Genomic DNA, 20,131 nt, shown 5'->3' with positions numbered 1-20,131 from the left:
AACAATGTGATCACGCCCCCACTTTGCCTCGTGGCATCTGCTATAAAATAAAGACACGGCTTGTGGGCGCTGGCGCTGTCTCCTCATCAGGGAGGCAGCGTCCCACTGAGACCCAGCTATTATTCTCTTGTCTGTCTTTCCTTAATCCTTTCACCCCCCCCCCCCCACTCGGGATCACCCTTTGTCGTGTTGGCGTGGCACAATTACCCACCACCTCAACCCCAACCCCAGGCCCTGTCTATATCCACACAATACTCACAACAGCCACTGCGGAATGTGACAGCTCCAAGGAAAGGATGCAGCCTTCCAATGTGGGGCCAGGATGGCAAGAACCCAAGATACCTCCCTCCCATTCAGAGCAGCAAGGATTTGTCAGTCCACCAGTTAATGGGCAAACAGGGAGAGCGTGGAAAGAGTATGGAGCTCTAGAGTCAGACAGCCCTGGCCTTGAATTGTGTGAATCATGGACCCTCCCTGAGCCCCAGTCTTCCTGGGGACCTGGGACTAGAACCCCTGCCTTCTGGCTGGCTGCGTGAGAGCAGTGACACTTGCCCAGTACCTGGCAGACTTGCTGTGCAGGGGAGAAGAATCATTTAAGGTGAAAACATGTCCACTGAGGTAATGAATTGACAGTGACATTAAAAACCTATGACATTAAAACCACTGATCTGTGTGCAAACTTTGAAAGGGTGAACTGTATGGTATGAATAATATCTCAAAAACAAACGAACAAAAAAACCCAAAACCCACACTAGTTCTCTTTGTGCATGCTTGATATAAATGAAAGAGATGGCGAATCTTCGCCTCCGTAATTAAAGCTTGACAGAAAGGCAAGAAGGCTTTCCTTCATTATGTTTTTTTTTGCATAAGTGAAAACAAAGCTTTGAAAAGAACACAATTATAGGATAGGTCAGTGAGGGGCAGCTTTGATTCCTGGTGACACAAGGAAAAGGGGCAGGGTCTCCACCTCCTGGTGCCCAATTTCAGCTGCTCTCTCCTCTGGGTCTCCCCATTTCCCCGAGAGGAGTTCAAAGTATAAGACCTCTTGGGCCCTGGGAAACACTTCTGGCATTCTGCTCTGCTCCCAACTATTCATCACTCACTGCAGAGAACGCTGTCGTGGATCCAAGGCCAAAGCCAGGCCAAATGGCAGCCTAAGGCTGGGAGCCCAGGCAGGCTCCCGGTGGGAGCTGGGAGGACCTGGGCCCTTGCCAGCAGGATATGCTTCTCACTGGCTACAGCCACTGCTGCAGACTTGATTCTATAGTGTAAACTGTCCTGCACACTGCCATGGGGTTCCAATCCTGCCAGACCCCCCGCCCCATCTCTTTCACCCCAGACAGGACCTGTAATGGAAACACACCAACACCCCCTTCTTGAGGAAGGCCCAGCCTGAGAGGGTGGGGAGGGGCAGTTTGAAACTGAGACCCATCTACACCTGAGTGGGTTCTCCTGGAGGACTGCATGAGGACTGAGGGCGGGCGACCAGAGCTTTTGAAAACTTCCGGTCTCAGGAGCCCGGTTACACTCAATTATTGATGACTCCAAAAAGAATTTGTTTTGTGGGTTATATTTATCAGTATTTACCATGTTAAAATAAAAAATGGGTAATTTTTAAAAATACTTAATTCATTAAAAATAATAAATTCATTACATGTCAATATAAATAACTACTTTCTGAAACAAATTTAATGAGAAGATTGGCCTTGTTTTACATTTTTGTAAAACCTTTAAATGTCTGGCTTAAAAGAAGATAGCTGAGCTCTATCTGCTATTCTAGCCAATCTGTTGTGATATGGGATTTTGATCCAGGCTCTCACAGACAAGTAGTTAGAAAAGGGAGGGGCATTTGAAGAGCCTTTCAGATAATTGTAGTAATTCTTCGATACCATACTCAAATTTGATAAGTTTCTTAAAGGTTGTAATATGGAACCTGAATTCTCAACAATCATTAAAATTCATTGGTCTACCTTCCATTGTAATGGATATCTTACACATGCATGGTTTGGTAACAGCATGCATGGGTCACTGGAAAATATTAGTTCACAAGTATGAGCCCTGGTCATGTCGATTTAGCAATGTTGACACATTTCATTATGTAATATCCCCCTCAAAAAGCTCACATTGTTAGCATCCCCCGCCAATCTCCTCAGCAGAACCTAGCAGGAAGCTCTCAGTTCAGTGGTAGATGCAAGTTTTCCAAAATTCTAACTAATCCTGTTAGAAAGGTCAAATTGTATCATTGGCAACTAATAGAGCAGTGATGGCGAACCTTTTGAGCTCTGCGTGTCAGCATTTTGAAAAACCCTAACTTAACTCTGGTGCCATGTCACATATAGAAATTTTTTGATATTTGCAACCATAATAAAACAAAGATGTATATTTTTTATATTTATTTTATATATTTAAATGCCATTTAACAAAGAAATCAACCAAAAAAATGAGTTCACATGTCACCTCTGACACACGTGTCATAGGTTGCCATCACTGAAATAGAATAACAAATCTGTCATTTGGCAACATCTACAAAACAAAGGTGAGTGGTTTTCCTTAAAGTAGCAGGCTCACTGCGTTCATTTTCAAGAAAATGTCTGCTAAATCCTTAAGTCTAAATAACCATAGTATGTGTGTCAGCTGTTCTCTTAAGTAAATATGGAGCACAAGGAAACAGCTAGTTCATCAGCTCACAACTCAAACTGCACCTGTGCTTTCCCTAAAGGCAGGCAGCATACTTCACGTGTGTGCTTTCTGTGCACCTCACACTTCAACACACAGAATATTAAAAGGTTGTGTACTCGAGGGTCAAGATTTAATAACACTAAAGATTTTTACTGCTTTTTCTTAAATGAAACTGGCGTGTGTGTGCATGCGCGTGTGTGGTGAACACAATTACAACAATGACTGGAAGGGTTTGATGCCACTGCCGTGGGTGGAGCTCAGCCTAGCTGTTATTTCACTCCCCCACTTTGCACACCAACGTAATAAAGGGCAACAGAATAACATCTCAATGTTTATAAAAATAGAAAGGTCTCAGGAAGCCTCCAGGAAACTGCTCCTCACCTTTAAAGGGCCTGCGCTGTGCTAGAGGAACCTCACAGAATGTGAGGCAGAGGGACTCACTGTCCTGGTAAGTCCCTGAGCCTGCTGCTGTGGCCAAGGCCCCACCCCAGGGATGCTTGCTGCAATGTGCAAGGCTTTAAAGGAAGCAGCAGATTAGTTCAGACCCAGCTCCACCACTTTCTAGCTGTGTGACATCACCAAGCCTCAGTTTCCTAATTTGTAAATGGGGCACTCATGTTTACTTCTCGGGATTGGAGGAAGGTTTACAACAGTGTATGCAAAATGCCCAGAGCAGCTCAGGGCCTAGCACACAAGAACACTGAATAAACAACACCTGCTATCGTCATCATTCATAGTGAATGACTTCCAACAGGAAGGAAAACAAAACAGGCACTGGAGCCTCTGCCAGGGCAGCTTCTGTTCCCACAAAACGGGGATCCTGGTGTGCACTCCCCACAGGATCCTGGGGGACTTGTAATCAAACCCAGCCTGCTCAGCTAGCCCAGCAGAGTTCATCTGCAGCACAGCCAAGTGGAGGCCACGTGCTCTGTGGGGCTCCTGAGACAAGTATTGGAATGGAAGAAACACTAGCAATCCTCCTACAGGGCCTAAAACACTAGCATCACTCCGTTCACTGCCTTGGAGCTCCATGGTCAGTGATGCCCTGGGAAAAGTACTCTGCCCACAGATCCTGGGCACCCACCTGAGATGCTGGTGGGAGGAGCTGCAGGGCTGCATTTCTCAGGCTGGACTGGCCTGCTCCTGCCTCTCCCCAGAAGGGCTCGCCCTCCCTGCACCCATAACACCAGGATGCCAGCTGGCCTCGGAGGGACTTCTCTGTCCCCAGGAGGCAGGTTCTAGGTATCTAGCCAGAAACAGGGCTTTGGGCTTTGCTGGGAAAACTGAAAGGCAGCTCCCATCTGCTGAACAAAGGAGGCACCTACTGCTCTGAGAGGAGCAGAGGCCCAAGAGGGAAACCAAACACTCTGCTAGGTCCCCTGGGTCTCTAGGGCCACCCAGAGGACGGGGTAAGAGGAGCATACTCTGTCTCTGCCAAACATGCAGACTCATCCCTTCCCAGGAGGCCTGGCCCACACATGACTTCATCATCCACACTCCACCTGCCCACCTTGGAGGCTGCATGAGAACTGAGACATGAATGTGATAAGCCATGAAAGACCATGTAGTGTGAGATGTCCTTACACGGTGTTAAGATGGAAAAAAGGCCTTTCTTTTTCTGTGTTGTGGCCTTTCACAATTTATGAGAAGCACCTGGTAATTAAACCCCAAGACTGTTAGCACCTCTGATTCAAACAGCCACTCTGCTCGAACTGCAAGACAAGTTACCCTCAGGGCTACATTCTTGCATCCCCCTCCTCCCTGTTCTTTTTTTTTTTTTTTTTAACAACTCAAGGATAATTAGTAAAAGTTCCCTTCCCCGATTCCTCTTCAAAACTTTTACTCTAAACATGTTTTACAGGTCTGGAAAAATACTGATAAGACACCTCCCTAGGACATCTGTCCCTGTCTGACTGTCTCCTGAAGAACTAACAAACTACAACCACTTTGATGTCTACTCAATTTCAGCCCCCAAATCCTCCGCTCTTCCTTGTCACCTAGCAACAGCAGCAAGGCTTTACAAGAGGAGGCTGCTGTTTATTTCTTGCCTTTGTATTGATTTGCAATGCACTGGCTCATTCCTCATTGGGTAAGTAAAATAAACTTCCTCCCTTCTTTTAGTTGTGAATTCTTTCACAGCCTGAATCACCAGCCAAAATAACAACAGAAACAAATGGGGCACTTATTTGCCAGGAATGACTGCTGACTCCCTGGGCAATGCCACATCCCCTCCTGTTCCTTCAAATCCCCAGTCTGTGCTTAAGAACAGTGTGTGTGGCCATTTAACAGAGGCCCTTGGCAGGGGGATGGTGCTTCCTGTGGGCATAACCAACAGTTTGTTCGTGGTATCCGTTTGTAGCACTGAGTTTGTGCAGGGTGCTGCAGGAAGCCACCACTTGCCAAGACTGTCAGTGCACCAAGGAACGTGAAGGCCGATGGAACTTGGGCATTAGCAGGGTTGATGCAGTGTTGAGATAGTCATGGCTCAAGGCAGTTCCCTAACCTGATAATCCTTTTACTGTTTACCAAACTTTACCTTTGATATGCCTGTATGCATTGCTAAAGGGCAAATGTGTATTCAAGTAAATAAAAAGCGGACCAGCCAGAGGTCAGTGTCTCTTCACAAAAGAGAAACCTCCTGGCCACAATGCCTTCTAAATTCGTATTTCTTGTATAGCATTTTCATTTGTGCGTCGGCCCCTCCTTCAGATCCTGAACCCAGGTTGCAGCAGGGTCCAGGTTGAGGAAGAGGCAGGGAGAATGAGAGGTGCTGTCCCTGTCTTCCAGAAGCTTACAATCAAGTTGGGGAGACAGGTGTTATAATCACACCAAAACCCAAACACCTAATTACAAAGTGTCACCAATGGTGTACAGAAAAGTCTAGGGGACTGTGAAAGTACAGAAAATCAGACCCAATGAAGGAGTCAGGGAACATCTCTCCAAGCAAGCCGGGAGGAGGTGGAGTTAATGGAACCAGAGGCAAAGGAGGGGAAGGGAAACAGCAGAGTGGTATATATAAACAGGTGGTCCATAACTGAAAAGCTCCCATTATAGACTCCCAATTGGTACAGGATTCTAAGGCAGGAGGAAGTTAAAACAAGGCCCAACAGTGTGGGTAATTTGCAACCCGCTTGTAAATAATAAACCCTTACCTTCCTCAGCCAAGGATACTTGAGAGCAAATGGTTAAAAGCCTCCCTAACAAGAGATAGAGGAAGGTGGGGAAAAGGGGAAAGGAAAAAAAGGCAGTTTTACTTCCTAAGCAGAAAAGCCAGCAGTCTTGAAGCTTGGCAAGTTAAAGTTGCCAGGTGTTTTTCTCATGAATTCTGGAGGGCCACAACAAACTAAAAAGAGACCTTGAGAATTAACCTGTACCAAAATATTCAACAAAGGATTTTTGAAATCTATAGACAGGAGGGTATATAAGGCCTCGGACCCTCACCCAACTCACTCTTCAGATTAGCTGAGAGCCCATCTGCACTTCATATGCTAGATGTACAGGCTGCTTGCTTTGCCTTTTCAATAAAGGTGCATGCTTTAATAGATCGACTTTTCATAGCGCAAAGTTCATATGAGACGACAAGGACGGAGGTTGGGGACAGCCCTCTCCCACTGACTCGGGGCTGTCTGGTATCACCTCTCCGGTGTCAGTGAGAAGTGTCTCTAACACAATGACTTGGCTTTCTCTAGCTCACACCACCTCCACCCTCAGAGGTTGCCAGCTAGCTCAGCAGGCCCTTGGGCTGCCAAGTTCTAGCACTGGCAGAATTGGGAAATCCTGAATGCAGCCCATTTTCCATCACCCTTTCTGATGGAAGGAGGATGAGGGCGCCAATCCCTCTCAGACAGCATCACATGTGCCTGTGAACCATTTATTTTTACACTTGAACACGGGTGTATCTGATGCCTTGGGAATTTTAAATATTTCAAAAACAGGACACAGAAAGGACCAGAAAGCAGATCTTGTTTTCCCATCTGTCTCCTCCCACCCAGCCCTGCACTTTCCTCCCTGATCAGTATTACAACTCAGAGCTGTGTATCAGCCTAAGCCCCAAAAGTCCACAGGAAGGCTTGTGCCCTGATGTCACAGACTAAGCTAGAAGGGCAGAATCCGCCCCACTAGAACTAAGTCTCACACCAGCCAACAGGCTCTCTAACTTTCTAGAATCTGTTTTCTCACCTGTGAAACGGCAGCAGCAGCCCTTGACCCACAGAACTGTGCTGCGGCACAAGTGAGGTCGTGCATGAAGAGCACGTAGCTCAGAGCCCGTCACAGTGTTCAACAGATACAAATCACTGTCTGCATTACTTATATTTGTGGAGACACAGGTGGAGCATGAGAAAGTTAGTACACAAGAGAAAAAGAAGCAAGAGATTATATAGGTTGCTCTTAATCAGAAGCAAAATCAAAAGGCATGTAGGTCTCAAAAGAATGGTTCTAAACTAAAAAGCAGTAAGATTTCTAGGAACTAAGATGATGATGACAATACTATTATACAATTCACATCACGCTAAATTCCTGTCAAAGCCTTGGCAAACCACTCTGACCCCCATGAGCGCGCTCCAACAGCACCTGGGCCACAGCAGTGCAGGTTATTATGACTGGTCCAGAGAACAGTTTTGCTACATTCCTTTTCACTCACTTCCATTTCCAGGCATTTGTCCTAGAGATAAATGAACCTGTGAGCAAAGATTCACATGTGTGACTCAGTGGTTGAGCACTGACTCATGAGTCAGGAGGTCAGGGTTCGATTCCCAGTCAGGTCACATGCCTAGGGTTGTGATCTCCAGTGATTCTCTCATCATTGATGTTTCTATCTCTCTCTCCCTCTGAAATCAATAAAAACATATTTAAAAAAATTTTTTTAAGTATTGTTTTGATGTTCAACCAAAGGGACAAGTTAACCATCTGGTTTACTCATACAATATAAATGTATTCACCCCTGCAAAAAATAATATAGATCTGTTTTTACTTACTGAAAGCTGGTTTTGATACAGCACTGAGTGAATAAGTTACAGGATAGTGAAAGCTAGGAAAACTCCAGGGCAAGAGGAATAGGGAAACTGAGACAGGAAGGTTAAAAACAAGGCCAAACAATGTGAGCAATTTGCAGCCAACTTGTAAATAACAAGCCATTATCTTCCCCAAACCAAGGACACTTGAGCGAAAATGGTTAAAAGCCTCCCTAATTAGAGAATGCAAGAAAGGAGGGGGGGGGGGGGGGGCGGGGAGGAAGGGGAAAGGAAAAAAGGGCAGTTTTATTCTCTAAGCAGAAAAGCCAGTAGCAGTCTGAGGCTTGGCAAGATTAAATTGCCAGGTGCTTCTTATGAATTCTGGGAAGGTCACAACAAAGGAAAAAGGGACCTTGAGAATTAACCTGTACCAAGGTATTCAACAAAGGAATTTTGAAACCTACAGACTGCATGTGGGGGGTGAGAAGGTTGACACCCCTAACCCCCCACCCCCCCGCATTGTTCAAGAGTTAACTGTATATTACACACCAAATGTTAAGAGTGGTTTTCTCTGGAGAGTGGGATTTTAGATGATTTCTTTATATATAAACACACATACAGAAACTTTTTATTTATGTGTAGTTTCCAATGTTTCTAGTATGGTCAGCTCCTTTGACGTTCCTTCCTCAAAATGGTCACTATAATTGTGCTAAGTTTATGTGTATTCCTCCTCAGTCCAGAAGGGTGACTCTAACTATAATCTGTTTTTTCTCCACAGGAAAAGAAATGCTCCCAGGAGCAATGGCTGTTTGCTCATTTTCCTCTCGTAAGATGGTGTGTGGTCTTTCCATTGCTTCCATGTGAGTTTGGTAGCATGAGTTGGTTCTCTGTACCAGGTCACCTCCCAGTGTTCCAGTAAAACTGAGGGTCTAGACCTGTTGTTGGACCATAAAGGCCATCGAAGGTAGTTCTAGCCCAGGGGTGGGCAAACTTTTTGACTCGAGGGCCACAATGGGTTCTTAAACTGGACAGGAGGGCCGGAACAAAAGCATGGATGGAGTGTTTGTGTGAACTAATATAAATTCAAGTAAACATCATTACATAAAAGGGTATAGTCTTTTTTTTTTTTTTTAAGTTTTATTCATTTCAAACGGGCCGAATCCGGCCCGCCGGCCGTAGTTTGTCCACGGCTGTTCCAGCCTCAGAGACCCTAGTGGAGAGCCAACAGGTCACCTGGCAGACAAGAGCAGGTAAGAAAAACCCAACAGAGACAAAAAACCTGAGACTAATGAGGTTACAGGGCTTGCCACTAGCTGGAGCCAGTGCTAGGAGTACAATTCAGGCCTTCAACTTGTCATTCAGCCACCTCCTCCCGCCCTCAGGGCTGCCTCTCTGGCAGGATGGGACTCAGGAGCTTGGTTCTGTGTTCTACTGCTGGCACAGAAGGAGGAAGTACATACAGACAGGAGAGGATGAGGAGTAAAGGATGGAAAAACAGATAGAGCTGCACCCACCAGTGAATAAACAAGTCATCTGCACCTGTTGGACAGGCAGAACTTAGTAACTAAACGACAACTAATTTTAGAATTGCAACGAGTTGAGTCTAAACAACACTACTTAGGCAATCAAAACAGAACCCCGAAAAGAAAAATCCTTACCTCTGCCTTCAGGAAGCTGACACAAAACCAACTTTGGATTGACTCTATTTTCATCAGTTAGCGGAGATCATGACATACCATCCTGACCCAGGAAAAGTGCAAGGCCTTTTAGTGCAGCCAAGCCACGTGGCTGCTACACAGTCCCTGCCACCCAGTTGGAAGAGTCTTATTTCAGACACAAATGCCTGTTGGCCCTGCTGGCCCAGGGGAGGAGTTCAGCCTGCAGCCAGGCCTTGCCCAAGTCCCCCAGTCCACAGGGGAGAGCAAACCTCTATATTTCCAAGAGAATAGCTTTGTCTTTCAGCCTTCACATGCTCAGAGTTCCCATATATACCTAAATATATATTATAGCCTCCTCATTCCTCTCAGTTCAGTGAGGGGCCCTGTCTCTGCATCATTTCAATTCCTAATTTTACAGGGCGATCTCAATTCTTTTTTTAAAAAAATTCACATTCTTTATTATTATTTTTGTTCTCACCTGAGGATATTTTCTATTAATTTAAACAAATTTTTTTTTTAGAAAGAGTGGAAGGAAGGGAGGTAGAGAGAGAGTGAGAGAAACATCAATGTGAGAGAGACACATTGATTGGTTGCCTCCCACGCGCATCCCAACCAGTGCTGGGGATCAGGGATCGAGCCTGCAACCGATGTATGTGCCCTTGACTGGAATCGAACCTAGGACCCTTCAGTGTGTGGGCTGATGCTCTATCCACTGAGCCAAACCAGCTAGGGCTAATCTCAATTCTTTTCAACAAAGTACTGCTGGGTGAAGAATATTAGTTGCAGTAACTTTAGTGGCAGTATGGCATGCTTCTGGATGGAATCGGTCAAAAGAAAAAAGGCCAAAAACTAGTAGGCATGTAGCAGATAAGTAATTATTCCTGGCATTAGATCTCATAATTGCAGTGGCTGGATGTTGCCATAAACATCCTTTTAAAGGGAACACAGTAAGAAGTCATGTGACAGGACCGATGAAAAAACACACAAAGATAAGGTAGAACAGTCCAGTGGCTTCGCTCAGGTACCAGGGGTGCTCAGTTGGCCTGCACTGCCAATCACATGGGCTGGTGTCTGTAACAAGGACATGAAGTCCACAAGGTGAGAGGGAAGAGTGGGAACAAATCTAATCAGTATTTTAAATTATGTTACAAGAACTAATATATGGAAGCTGAACTAAATTCATATCACTCTAAAGCAGTGGTTCTCAACCTGTGGGTCGCGACCCCTTTGGCGGTCAAACGACCCTTTCACAGGGGTCACCTAAGACCATCCTGCATATCAGATATTGACATTACAATTCATAACAGTAGCAACATTACAGTTATGAAGTAGCAACGAAAATAATTTTATGGTTGGGTCACAACATGAGGAACTGTATTTAAAGGGCCAGAAGGTTGAGAACCACTGCTCTAAAGGAACATCTGACCTGAAGAGTCTACCCCTGCCTGTTGGGATAGAACTATTTTGGATTTTCTCCTTGGAAAAATGGGAGCTCACGTTATATTTGGGACTGCCTTATTTTTAGCCACGTGTATATTGCTCTATGAGTCATACATCCGACCACCTTTCAGGCTGGAAACGTCATTAGGAATCACAAAGTCCAATGTCTCAGCTGACATTCATTTAGTCTTTTAAACACTTACTAAGCACCCTCCAAAGGCAGGACCAGGTACATGCTGAAATAACAGTGGGCAAGGCAAGCGCCCCCGGCTGCTCCGTGGCTGCAAGAGATGTCCTGAATCACGCCCAATGCCCCTTCAGCTACACCTGTCTCTGCCTTGTCTCTTTTTTTCACACATTCACCAAATGTTTTTCAAAAATGCTTAAGCAGGATTTTACTAGTGCACTTCCAACCAAGTTCTTTGCACAGTGTTATTCCATCGTGTGAGTCTACATGGATTCCATGCACCCAGAACAGAGAGAGAGAAACACTGAGATGACCTGACCAGTCCCGATTTTATCTCAGAGGACAGGGCTCAGAAGGGGAACAGAACCAAGGAGCGCGCGCCGTCTCCTCAGGGGAAGTGTCAGTGCCGCTGCGCCCACAGGCCCCTCAAGGGCTTTGTGAGACAGACCAACTGCCTTCAGAACCGAACCACTGACCATTCCGCTGGGAATTCACCTCTGGATTCAAACTGTGGAGCGATGGCGCACAGACAGACCATGGTCCCTACACCTCTGCACTACACCAACATCTGCCTTCATGGACCTTCCACGGGGAAGGGGGCTGTAAAACACAGCAACTGGTCAAACATACAGCACATCAGATAGGGAGGCTCGCTGTGGAGGAACCAAGAGCAGGAAAAGGAGCGCTGTGGCCGGCTGCTTTAAGGAGGGAGCGTTTCTCTGAGCAGGGAACATTCAGGCAGATGGGGCAGAGGTGAGGAGCAAGCCTTGCGTGAAGCTGTGGAAAGAGAAGCTAAGTTCAGCACGGGGGCTGGGTAGAGTGGATGCCAGGAGAATGTGAGGAGCTGAGGGAGAGGGGCTTAGCGGGCGGCTCAGGGTGATGTGCCAGGTCCTCAGCTGCTGAAGGACACCCACCTTTACTCCGAGAGAGCTGAGGGCCTGAGAAATGGGGTTGTCCCATGGCTCTCCACATCCTGCACTGTGCCCAGTGTACTAACATGACTCCCTAAGAGTCCTGGTATCAATAGGTGGCTGCTGGAGGTGGGGAAGCCTCCAGGGCGTGGCCACCACCAACAGCAGGCACAGCTTCCCTCTGGCCAGTTTGACTGGGGCTACACTCGGGGGAAATGGGTCACAGCGTGACCTTCGTGCTCCCCAGGAGAATCAGGTAAACATACATGTAACCTGACCTGTCCACATTGGACAGACACTGTAGCCTGAACAGCAGGCAGCATAGCATATGGAGGAGCCCTGTTTGTTATCACTACTCCCGTCACCATGATGCATGTCTGAGTGGCCTTCCAGACTTTTCTCTGCACCTTAATCCTTGACCTGTCAGCAAGTATTACTAATGTCATGGTTCAAAAAGCTCTCAGATCCACTATCTCATCTGCTGGTCAGGTAAAAAGGAGAAAAGTCTGGACTTGGCCTCTCTCTACCACACTGCACGCCAGCCTCCCTAGACTGTAACTTGCCCGTCTCCAAACTAAATCCCTCTCTGCCCACATCAATGGACCCCTCCACAGATCATTCTCTCAGCCTCCAAACACTCTCCCACCCTCTACCCAGCAAACCTGACTTTTTCCTGTAATTCCCTGCCAGGAAATCTTTCATCCCTCACTCTTCCCCATCAGAGAACACTGGGACTCTCCCACTTGTATCAGCACATGGCACATGGTTGTTAAATAAGCAAATCCGTGAGGTTTGGGGTTAAATTAACTAGGGTTCCTATGCTATTATGTCTAATCCAAATGCCCACTCCCCATAGCCTCTGGGCCAGAACAGAGCCTCAGCGGAGATGCCGTCCATGTTTCTTGATCAAAGTGCTTTTGTTTATGGCCAAAAATTCAGACAAGAAAAAAGAACACACCCTTTCTTGAGTCACAGTCAACTCCATGGAGCAGTTTTCACAATGGGGCTGGGAGAGCACACATTTCGCGCACCCCTGCTGTTTCAGGGGAGCAGGGTCTGGAGCCCTGCTCTCCATTCTTCAGCCTCGGGCAAGTCAGTCAGTAGCGGCTGCTTCGTGCCAGTGCTACCTCCCGCAGGCCCTGTGCTGACTACCCAGGGAGAACGCTTACAAAGGGCGCACACTGCAAATGAAATTTCCTTCCCTGCTGCTTCCCCAACCTGTAAATTCTAAGGCTACTGCTCTTAATACTCATTAAAACTAGGACAGCCATATTTCACTTCTTCCTGAATTAGTAAGGGGTTAGGATCTCCTCAGACCCCACCCAGGGAAACCGCTCCATGCTTCTTCACCACCTTCTACCTTCTCTGGCCTCCAGCTCTCCTTGAAGGAAAAACGCAGACACTGGAATAGATCTGAATTCAGACTGAACAACACTTACTGAACACATTACGTATCTAGCATGTTCACAGTTTTTACTGGACCCTCATGACACCTCCTTGTGGTAAAAATAAATGGTGCTGGGTCACCCAATAGACAGACATGTAGGAGCTCACAGCACCCACAGATCGGAAGCACCAAAATGGTGCTGAGAAATGTCTTCTGGAAAAATTATGCCACCAAAACCACATCATAACTGCTTTCATGGGAAGAATCAGAATGTCACTGACTTCCTTACCCTGCAATGCATGGTTCTGTACTTTGCCTAACATTAGGGGATCCTAGTCTTTTCAGCACGTACAGGGGATACAGGTCTTCATCTGGCCTGGGCGTTGCTTTGCACCTTTCACAGATGTACCAAGTGAGACTCTGGGAGGGCAAATGCCTGTCACACAGCTTGGAAGTAAGAGAAAGGCCTCCAGTGTGGTCCGCCAAATCTGGGCATTTCTGGTCCCAGGACCCCACCATTATCACCAGAGCCTGCTGACTCACCGAGTAGTGGGAGGGGACGGGTCTGCAGGCTCAGCAGTGACCTACCTATATGTCCCTAGGTGGGTGGCCCTCTCAGGGGGAGGGGTTCTGACCCAGGGTTCGGCCCAGCACCCCCTCTCCTCTGCAGCACTAAATTGCAATGCAGGGAGTTGTCTTCCCAGGAATTCTCTGGGAGAGTCCTGATTATGTAGAGACGAGGAAACGGAAGCCCTTTGTGGGATCCTAGAAACCACACTTCCATTCTGTGAATTCCATTTCCAAGTCCCCTCATGGGGCACAATAAACCTCATGCCACCACTGCTGGCCTGGCTCTCCTCTCTCCTCCCACTAAGGACCAACATTTTCTGCAGGAGTTCCCAGTGCTTGCTACCTTCTCAACAGCAAGACTTCATTCCTCCACGTAAGGACAGAAACATCAATATAAGATGCCATAACTTTAACAGCCACACTTCTCTGTGTCCTCTATGAGTAAAAATATGCTTCTGAAAGTGGAGGTGAATTTTCTCAGGACCTGTCTCTTCTCTCCCACTCAATTAAAGAGGGTTAGGGTTGGTGTCTGTGGCTATGGAACAAAGTACCTGGGCCCAAGGGACTCTAAGCTCATCAACCAGGCTACACAGCCCTGTTCCCCTAGAGCAGTGGTTCTCAGCCTTCCTAATGCCGCGACCCTTTAATACAGTTCCTCATGTTGTGGTGACCCCCAACCATAAAATTATTTTCGTTGCTACTTCATAACTGTATTTTTGCTACTGTTATGAATCATAATGTAAATATCTGATATGCAGGATGTATTCAGGCGACCCCTGTGAAAGGGTTGTTTGACCCCCTAAAGGGGTCGCGACCCACAGGTTGAGAACCACTGCCCTAGAGCTTTAGAAAACATACCAAACCAGCAGGTTCAAACTGGGCAAGCTTATAGTATAAAGAGCAGAAACAGAGTATGGAAGCTGATGACATAAATCCGTTACTGCTAACATGATCTGCTAGGGCCATCAGGGCACATTCCATTAGCTCCCCCTCAAAACAATTTTGGTCCCTTAAGTATTAGTCTGTCACACAATCCATGTGTGTGCTCTTCAGGTGATTTAAAATTGCCAGTTTAAAACCTTTGTAAGAGCATGTAAAACTTTCCTGGCCCTAGTTGGTTTGGCTCAGTGAACAGAGCGTCGGCCTGGGGAATGAAGGGTCCCCAAATTCAATTCTGGTCAAGGGCATATGCCCAGGTTGCAGGCTCCATCCCCAGTAGGGGGCATGCAGGAGGCAGCCAATCATTGATTCTCTCTCATCACTGATGTTTCCATCTCTCTCTCCCTCTCGTTTCCTCTCTGAAATCAATAAGAAGATATTAAATAAATAAATAAAAATGTTAAAAAGGATCCCTGGACTTGGGTAAAGACATTGAAAGAAAAAGAAAAAAGAAAAGAAAGAAAGAAAGAAAACTGAAAACTCTTTCCTGGTTCCAGAGGCCCATCCATGGAAAAACCTCCAGCTCTTCAGGGATGGGAGACAAGACAGATTTTTCAAACACCCAGGGCTTATGTTAATTCCAAGACTCCACTTAATGACAAGCATGATTATTTGGGAGGAAACTAAACTGTTTACAACTTTGACATGCATAAAAAAATAAGATGGACTGCTGGATGGTTAGATTTATGATGAAAATATGGTCCAATGTTCCACATTCTAGATGGTGTTCACTGTAAAATTTCTTCAACTTTTCTGTATGTTTGAAAATTTTTCCTAATGAAATGTGCAGAGAGCAAGGCAGAGCTGGCATACCTCTCCTTACCCAACCCTTAGGTCAGCCCTGGGGGAAGAAACAATGTACCAATACACCCTGCCCTGCCCAGCAGCAGGCCCCAGAATACACACAAACTGGTCTAAATGTGATGCCCGGCTTCTCCATCCTCCTCACTCCAGGCCGGAGGCTCTCAGCCGCAGGGGTGCCTGAGGATTACCTGGGAGCTTATCCCCCAACTGCTGAGTGGAGCTCTAGGAGTGGCCCCAGGAACCGTCCCTTTCCACGAGGGCCCCCGTGATTCTGACGCAGAGGATCTCAGGCCCACACTCCGAGAAGCTAACAGCTGCTTGCTCTTCACCTGACACCTGTGGCGAGGCCTCCTGGGAACACGTAGAGGAAAACTCACACACTCACACACACACACACACACACACACACACCCATAAACAAGGGCCCAACCCCGAGCTCACGTGACCCGCGAGTTCAACTGTACCAAAACCCTAGATGGCATGAAGCTGGGCCCAAAGCCATGCAGGTCACTGTCTCCCAAACCTGTCCCAGCGCGCGCAGCCGAGCGTGGGTGCAGGGATTCCCTGATGTTGGTGAGCCAAGGCGCAAGGGAGGCAGAGCAAGGTCACCCACCAAGGAGCCCTGCAGGGACTTCTTCGTCGCCCGGACTCCCTTCACAATCCCCTTTCCTTGCGAAAACAGCCATCGTGGAAAACCGGACAGGCATAGGATGTGGGAGCTGTAATAAGCGGGACGCCGCGGAGCGGGCCAGCAGCCCCAGAGAGTCCCTGCACCCGTCCGCCCGCCCGCCTGGCCTGGCTAAGCTGTCACTGCAGCCCCGCGGGTGGCCACAACCCTGCGATGGTACAACGTCAAAACCCCAGAACCGCTCTGGGTCGCATCAGCGTCCTGGAAGCGGGCGACGGACCCGCTGCGCCGACCCCCAGGGGCCCTTTACCTCGAGAGGCCGGGTGCGCTAGGCCGAGAAACCCTGACACAGGCCGCTTCCAGCGCTCAGAGGACCAGACCCTTAGCCCCGAAGGGATTACGCGCCCACAGCCCCTCGCCCGCCAAAAGGCCTCTGGGAAATGTAGTCCATCCGTGCAACCGAGGTGCAATTTGCGCACCACGGTGACTACAGTGTCCACCATGCAACGCGCGAACGCCGCGGGCGCCGGCGGCAAGGGGGCTCGGCCGGCCGAGGTCATCCCCCCCCAACCCCCCCGCACCCGCACCCCCCCTCCCCAGCCCAAGGGCGTGAGCGCCCAACCCTGTTCGCGGAGGGGTCCGCGGGAAGCTGATTCCAGTGGCCGAGGCGACTCACCGTTTTCTTGGCACCTGCGGCAGCTGCAACAGCAGGAACAGCCACTTTCACAGCTCGTCAGAAGGCAGGTAGGCTTTGGAGAAAGGCCGAGACTGGCGGCGTCACGTAGAGGGGCGGGGCCATGAGGTCAGCGCGTGGGCGGGGCGGGGCGACACGTGCCAAGCCCTGGCGAAGGCCTATTTAAACAAGGCATGAGCTTGATATGCTTGTGTCTAGTGAAGTCACTAGCATGAGTGAGTGGAATGTAGGGATGGACCCCATTAGCTCTCTTTCCTTTCTCCCGCCTGCATTTCAGTTTGGGCGCTATACATTCTGTAGATATGCATAGAATGGAGAAGATTTTTGTTGCCTGGTATGCACTTTCCCAACTGAGATTAATAAGGCAACACTGTAACAGTTAGAGTCTAACTTATTGTTCAAGCTCTAATACTGGAAACAAGTGTCATTTTTGTTTATGTTTAGTGTAATGTTTTTCTCATTCTTATGTTTTTTGGTTGGTGATTTTGCTGTTTAAAATGGTTCCTGTCCTGCTCTAGCTGGTTTGGCTCAGTGGATAGAGCATCAGCCTGCAGACCAAAGGGTCCTGGGTTTGATCCTGTCAAGGGCACCTACCTTTGTTGCAGGCTCCTCCTGGGCCAGGCGCATGGAGGATGTAACCAATCTATGTGTTTCTCTCACATTGATATTTCTCTCTGTCTTTCCCTTCTTTCCCTCTCTCTTCCACTCTCTCTAAAAATCAATGGAAAATCAGGTGAGGATTAAAAAATATTAATAAATAATAAAAAATGGCTCCCATCCAGGCCAGGTGGTTCAGTGGGGTGGAGCATCCTCCCCTACACCAAAAGGCTGAGGGTTCAATCCCAGTCAGGGGCACGTACATAGTTGAGGGTTCAATCCCTGGTCTGACATGTAAGGGAGGTGACCCATGCATGTTTCTCTCTCTCACCTTCTCTCTAAAAATCAATAAAAACACATTCTAGGGTCGGACCTGGCTGGCCTGGCTCATTGGTTGAGTATCGACCTATGAACCAGGAGTTCACAGTTCAATTCCCAGTCAGAGCATATACCCAGGTTGCCCACTCAATCCCCATTGTGGGGTGTGCCATTGTGGGGTGTGCAAGAGGCAGCCAATTGATGATTCTCTCTCGTCATTAATGTTTCCTCTCCCTTTCCCTACCTTGATTTATCTGAAATCAATAATATCCTATATAATAAAAGGCTAATATTCAAATCAACCGAACGGTAGAACTCCTGGTCGCTATGACATGCACTGACCATCAGGGGGCAGACACTCAATGCAGGAGCTGTCCCCTGGTGGTCAGTGCACTCCCACAGGGGGAGCACCGCTCAGCCAGAAGCCCTGAGCCAGGCTCACCGCTGGCGAGCACAGGCAGTGGCAGGAGCCATTCCGGCCTCTGCGGCAGTGCTAAGGATGTCTGACTGATGGCTGTCAGTCAGACATCCCCTGAGGGCTCCTGGACTGTGAGAAGGCACAGGCCGAGCTGAGGGACCCTGGTGAGTGCACAAATTTTGTGTACCAGGCCTCTAGTATATTTATAAAAAGAATAAAAAATAAAAATAAAATTCTAGGGTGAGGATTAAAAAAAAAAAAAGGCTCCCAAGCATAGTGCGGAAGCACTGCCTAATGTTCCAAAGTGCAAGAAAGCTGTGATGTGCTTACAGAGAAAAATGGATGTGTTAGATAAGCTTTCTACAGGCATGAGTTATATTGAGTTCAATGTTACCAAATCAATAATATATATTAAACCAGCATCATTAGATAGAAACACTCATAAAACATGGTTATGTATTGATCCATATGCAAGTGTGACCAGAGTCTGGCAAGAACCTTACCCTGTATTTCTCCAGGAGCAGTGGTTCAATATTCTCTAATTCAGTGTTTGTGGCAAATTTATGGACCATAACCACTAATGAGACCAACTGTATTTGATTTGATGAACATTTTAAAGAATCATTCTGATTGCTGTGTTGAGAATGGTTTCTTTAGATCAGCAGTTCTCAACTTGTGGGTCGCCAACCTGTGGGTCACGACCCCTTTGGGGGTCTAACGACCCTTTCACAGAGGTCGCCTAAGACCATCGGAAAACACATATATAATTACATATTGTTTTTGTGATTAATCACTATGCTTTAATTATGTTCAATTTGTAACAATGAAAATACATCCTGCATATCAGATATTTACATTATGATTCATAACAGTAGCAAAATTACAGTTATGAAGTAGCAATGAAAATAATTTTATGGTTGGGGGTCACCACAACATGAGGAACATTACCCTTTAATACATTAAAGGGTTGCAGCATTAGGAAGGTTGAAAACCACTGCTTTAGACCAAAAGAAGCAATTAGAAAACTGGGAGACCAGCACATATGTAATTTAATTTTTTTCTACTAGCCCTGCTTTAAAAAGTAAAAAGAAAAAGGTGAGTTTAATTTAATATATTTAACTTAACCCAATATATGCAAAATACTATTTTAATATTTAATCAATATAAAAAAACAATCAGCCCTAGCTGGTTTGGCTCAGTGGCTAGAGTGTTGCCCTGCAGACTGAAGGGTCCCGGGTTCATTTCCAGTCAAGGGCACATGCCTGGGTTGTGGGCTCGATCCCCAGTAGGGGGCATGCAGGAGGCAGCCGAGCAATGATGTCTCTTTCATCATTGATGTTTCTCTCTCTCTCTCTCTCTCTCTCTCTCTCTCTCTCTTTCTCTCTTTCTCTCTTTCTCTCTCTCTCCTTCCCTCTCCCTTCTTCTCGGAAATCAATAAAAATACATCAAAAAACAAAAAACAAAAATACCAATCAGAGATATTTTACATTCTTTTGCCACACTAAGTCTTTGAAGTCCAGTGTGTTTTTTATACTTACAGCACATCTCATTAGCCACATATGGCTTGTGGCTACCATATCGGACAGGGAAGATATCTATGAAATAATAAAAGCGTAATATGTTTATTAGACTGGACATCCTTCCGGACGACCTTCCAGACGAAGCGGTGGTTAGAGGGAAGCCTGGGTCCCAGGTGCCAGATGGAATGTGGTGCCAGCAGCCGGGGGAAGGAAGGCCTACTCTTGCACGAATTTCGTGCATCGGGCCTCTAGTAGAATATATATTCCATTGCTGTAAGGAATATATCTTCTATATCTTACAAGCAAAGTCTTGTTCTGGAAATATACAGACTGGAATAAAGCCCAATCTCTGTTCTCAAAGTGAACACAGGTCAGCTAGGGAGACTAATATAGTAGCTTGTGCTGAAGACTTCAAAACAAAGTGCTTTG

The 20,131-nt window shown here is 47.0% G+C and overlaps 1 protein-coding gene across 3 annotated transcripts in view; it reads right to left on the bottom strand.

Annotated features, from left to right (window-relative positions):
* The window catches only part of CDIP1 (cell death inducing p53 target 1), a 31,117-nt gene extending 13,830 nt beyond the window's left edge, over positions 1 to 17,287 (bottom strand). The window contains exon 1 of one of the 3 annotated variants that reach the window (XM_081089209.1): positions 16,832 to 17,287. The gene's annotated coding sequence lies outside the window, so the exon portion shown is untranslated. Of the gene's footprint in view, positions 1 to 16,465; positions 16,732 to 16,831 lie in introns of those variants that run through there. The other 2 variants (XM_081089208.1, XM_081089210.1) reach the window with 2 other exon arrangements.
* Between the last annotated feature and the right edge of the window lie 2,844 nt (positions 17,288 to 20,131).

This window comes from Myotis nattereri (genome assembly GCF_964212035.1).
Source record: "Myotis nattereri genome assembly, chromosome: 4".
In the NCBI taxonomy this organism is placed as follows: Eukaryota; Metazoa; Chordata; class Mammalia; order Chiroptera; family Vespertilionidae; genus Myotis; species Myotis nattereri.
Note: the sequence above shows the minus strand (reverse complement) of the source record. Positions and strands in the feature narration are given on the sequence as shown.